The 5,211-nt window shown below is 40.1% G+C and overlaps 1 pseudogene; it reads right to left on the bottom strand.

The window, feature by feature from the left end:
* Positions 1 to 217: 217 nt before the first annotated feature.
* On the bottom strand, positions 218 to 336 carry LOC129875325 (5S ribosomal RNA; annotated as a pseudogene).
* Between the last annotated feature and the right edge of the window lie 4,875 nt (positions 337 to 5,211).

The raw sequence follows: 5,211 nt of genomic DNA, 5'->3' as shown, positions 1-5,211 counted from the left end.
TTATGATATTTTGGAGACATTACAAAGGAATACGAAGAGAAGTTAAATCAAATAGCCAAAAGGGACACAGTCATGGTTGAATTGAAGATCTACCCCGACACCGGTTGTAAGAGAGAAGAAGATAGGGCAAGGAGAAATATGAAGACTAGCGGGAAGATGCTAAGGTAAATCTTGGGCTACGATGAGTGACATTACACATTATTGCAAAGATGGCAATGGAATGTGACATGAGGACTTGCCAGGGGGTAATCCACCCTAGTACTACTCTCACCCAAGCACGTTTAACTTCGGAATTCTGGTGGGATACGGTGCATTAGTGCTGTTATGATTGCACGTGATGGGAGAATTGGAACTAGCGGCGAAGCAACCACACGAGATTATGTACCTAGAGTTTTATAAGTTATGATAAGGGAATTGTAAAAGAGCTTAAGTAAAATAAGAAGGATTAGCCGATTACTAACGGATGGCGCACTTGTATGCCACAGTTCTTCAACATAATACCAGTTAATGATAAGGCAAACCACAAAATGGCTATACAGGTCATTGTATGAGAGGACTTCAGCATAACCTGGTAGCCAACTCTAATGGGCAAAAAAGAAAAACCCAAAAGGCGAGGGTACCTATTGATGTCATCTAAAAAAGGCAAGAAGTAATATATGAGGTTGAAGATTCCACAATACGACCTTGTCTATAAGACTCACTTTCCACTCCATAGACAAATAATTATATATGGAATGTTATCCACAGATTAACAATATCAGCCCATGTTCCTTCAATCAAGGACTACCTGTCCAATCGAGATTGTGTAAAATTATAGGTCAAGAGGGTGGTAAGACTTTACGGAGTTCCCATAGCTATTTTGTCAGACGAAAGAGCCCGAGTTATAGTTAACTACTGAAGATCAGTCCAAGAAGAGATTGGGAAGACATATAGGTCTTTGTACACCATTGTACCCTCAAACTGAAGGACAGACTAAGCTTACTAGCTAAATGCTAGAAGAGGTGTTGAAAGCCTATACGGTTGACTCCAAAGGTAGCTTGGATAATTGCCTACTACCTGTCAAGAGTATTTACTACATCAACTATCATTCTTGTCTCCAGATGGCCCCAGAAGAGACTTGGTATGGCAAAAAGAGTAGGTCATCAATTAGTGGGTTAATGTTGGTAAAATACAACTAATGGGCCCAGGCGTGGTTCAATAAGCCATCGAGAAGGTGAAGCTTATTCAGGAGAGAGTGTTAGCAGCTCAGAGTCAACAAAAGTCATACATAGGTAATCAACATCGACTTCTAGAGTTTCAAGTTAATGATTGGGCATTTCCGAAGGTACCTCCCACAGAGAAAGTAATGAGATCTAGAAAGAAAGGAGACCTTAGTCCCAGAAACATTGAACTTATTAGATCCTCCACCGAATAGGCAAGGTTGCCTATGAGCTGGACTTACCAGCGAATCTTGAAGTGGTACATCCAGTCTTCCATCTATCAATACTTTGCAAGTATGTTGGTAATCCAACCCGGGTATATCCCGTAGAGGGTATCCAGGTCACAGAGAAGTTAGCCGTTAGTGTAGAGTTCCACTCAGCAGTTCAGAAGGGCTCCATTGTGTTGGAGCCTAGTTTTGGTATTAACCGTCGATGTATATATCTATTTGTTCACGGGTACAGTGGGGGACCTGTCCCACCTTATGTTACTGTTCTTACTCTTAGAGGTCTGTAGACATGTCTGTGGGTTGTGTATGGGTTGTATATGCATGTATGTACAGTGGTGCCTATGATAAGCCTCGCCGGCTTATATGTTATCTTGCTGCTTGATGTGGTATAACTTAAACAGGGGATAAATTTACTTATAAATAGCAGGAATATACGCAAGTGCCCAGTTTGAGCACCCGTTATGGCCTACAGGGTTGGGTCATGACACTAAATTCATAATTAGGCTCATTATCATTTAAAAACATCAAGAAGCACCCGGAATAACCCTCGAGCTCATCAATAAAAGGGTCGCCCGGAATCATACTTCGAGCTCATCAATAGTGTAATAATAACTCAAAATATGTATCAATGGGCCGCTCAGAGTTCACATCTCGAGCTTATCGAATGAAATATAGTGTAGCCCAAAGTCAATAAAAGGGCGGCCCAGAACTTTGCGTTGAGCTCATCACTATGAAAGGCCAAAAATGAGATATCACCACATTCCCTAAATTCCTCATATTTATTTATCCGTCAAATGTCTGGATCTCATCAGTTATTGTTTCATTTAAAATAATTTTTTTTAACATCGATGGGGTAAATAAGGTAAGAAGCAGTCCAAAATTATATATCACTCACCTAAGACCCCATTATGCCTAAAGCACGGCCTTGAGCCCAACATTTTCAATGTCATGAGAAAGCAAGGCCCAAGAATAAGTTAGAAATCATAACAAGTAACTAACCAAAACTAAATAAGTCAAGCAAGCGGCACCCTAAGGTCAAATCACCTAGGAGTAATTTCTAAGGATTCTAATCAACATAAAGAGTCAAGATTACACCTAGACTAAAGATCCAATGACTAAAACACCGAACTAGTCACTAACAATAATCATCGACTAAAAATTTGATCAAAAGGAATATCATCACTCACATCACCAACCTAATCACACGTTACCACCTAAAACACATCAATTCTAACCAAGCTAAGTCTAACAAAAGGAAGTGATAACATATCTCATAGCCGAAACCGCATACAAACCACTAAACTTGAGATTTTCCCTTTCAGACCGCCTATGAATGATGCCACTCTATCAAGTCATCCAAGAAAACTTCAAAACAAATCCCACGATACCCATATTACTTTAATTAAAACTAGACCAAAATTAGGTAAAAATTCGACATTGGGACTCGTACACAAAATAAAAAAAAACTCTCTCATAAGGTCCCAAATAACCCAAGGAACTTGTACCCTAAAAATAGTCACATTCCAAGCAGTGGAGGAGCTCAAACAATCCCACCCCTTACAAGCCCTTGAATAGGGAACAAAATGCACGAAAAAAGGGCGATTTACCTCAAAATAAGCCTTTACTCCTAATTATGAACGTACCAATGAAGTTTTCTTGAAAATCCACATAATTTAGCCTTTTGGATCACCAAAATTGCCTAAATATAGAGAGAAAAATTAAGTTTGAAAGTTACGGCTCAAATCTAAAAAAGAGACCAAAATAGGCCTCTGATGTTGCTTAAGCGAATCCCCGATGTTCACTTAAGAGGCCACCTCAAAGAGGTGGGCGTCTCTTTAGTGACATCAGGTCTCTTAAGTGACTGGTTGCTTCAGTGATGCCAGGTTTCTTTAGAGACACATCCCCCCGATGCTACCTTTAGCGGCCTCCTGGCCGCTTTAGCAGTAATCGCTTTAGCGACGGCACTGAATGCTTGCTAGTGCAAAAATTGGCTTGGCATGCCAAATTCTAGGATTAGGTATTCCAAATTCATTCAAAACTCCATGCGCGCAAATGAGATATGTCACTCCACCAAATTTGGTGTTTCGGAGTCAACAATGTATTCGAAATTCCCATACGAGGTCTTTTAATAGAAAAGTGGGTCCCACACACAAGTATGATTTTCCACAATGGGTCTTGGGATTAGATCGGAAACCTTGGAAAGCAAATAGTGGGTCTTTCTACCAAACTTGATATTTCAGAACTAATAGCTCCGCAGAATTTCTATCCAGGTAAGATTTCCAAAAATGTTGATCAACGTCAACTATAGGCTAATTTTCAAAGTCAAAAGTGCCAAATGGCTTCAAACTCGTACCAATTGCCTCAATACTAGTGTTGACCATGCTAATGGCATGATTTGACCATCCCAAAGATGATGGAACTATTAGAATTTGGTTATGAGGTTATTTACCATAAGCTATAATCAAAGTCATCTTTTCAACTTATAAAGGTTGCAAAACAGAGAAACGATCCTTACACCATTTTGAGCACCTCCGGAATCAAACCAAAGGACATTCTAAACCAAAATTGGCATTTCATAGCTAACCGCTCTAACAAATTTTTCATCTGAGCATGTTAGCTAAAAATGTTGGCTGAAGTCAACTTGGCCAAAATTTCAAAGTTAAAATACCTAATCGTACAAATTCAAAAGGAAGAGTCCAAAACCAAAAATAACCTTCCTTTTAGACCAAAATGATGGTTCTGTAGCTGATGGAACTTATGGAATCGTCATCCGATATCAGAATCTTCGAGGGTTGACTCAAGTCAACTTTTTCAAGACTTAAGCTTACTAGCTAAATGCTAGAAGAGGTGTTGAAAGCCTATACGGTTGACTCCAAAGGTAGCTTGGATAATTGCCTACTACCTGTCAAGAGTATTTACTACATCAACTATCATTCTTGTCTCCAGATGGCCCCAGAAGAGACTTGGTATGGCAAAAAGAGTAGGTCATCAATTAGTGGGTTAATGTTGGTAAAATACAACTAATGGGCCCAGGCGTGGTTCAATAAGCCATCGAGAAGGTGAAGCTTATTCAGGAGAGAGTGTTAGCAGCTCAGAGTCAACAAAAGTCATACGTAGGTAATCAACATCGACTTCTAGAGTTTCAAGTTAATGATTGGGCATTTCCAAAGGTACCCCCCATAGAGAAAGTAATGAGATCTAGAAAGAAAGGAGACCTTAGTCCCAGAAACATTGAACTTATTAGATCCTCCACCGAATAGGCAAGGTTGCCTATGAGCTGGACTTACCAGCGAATCTTGAAGTGGTACATCCAGTCTTCCATCTATCAATACTTTACAAGTATGTTGGTAATCCAACCCGGGTATATCCCGTAGAGGGTATCCAGGTCACAGAGAAGTTATCCGTTAGTGTAGAGTTCCACTCAGCAGTTCAGAAGGGCTCCATTGTGTTGGAGCCTAGTTTTGGTATTAACCGTCGATGTATATATCTATTTGTTCACGGGTACAGTGGGGGACCTGTCCCACCTTATGTTACTGTTCTTACTCTTAGAGGTTTGTAGACATGTCTGTGGGTTGTGTATGGGTTGTATATGCATGTATGTACAGTGGTGCCTATGATAAGCCTCGCCGGCTTATATGTTATCTTGCTGCTTGATGTGGTATAACTTAAACAAGGGATAAATTTACTTATAAATAGCAGGAATATACGCAAGTGCCCAGTTCGAGCACCCGTTATGGCCTACGGGGTTGGGCCATGACACTAAATTCATAATTAGGCTCATTATC

The sequence above is a fragment of the Solanum dulcamara genome, chromosome 11, assembly GCF_947179165.1.
Source record: "Solanum dulcamara chromosome 11, daSolDulc1.2, whole genome shotgun sequence".
NCBI lineage: Eukaryota > Viridiplantae > Streptophyta > Magnoliopsida > Solanales > Solanaceae > Solanum > Solanum dulcamara.
This window is presented reverse-complemented; position numbering and strand designations above follow the sequence as displayed.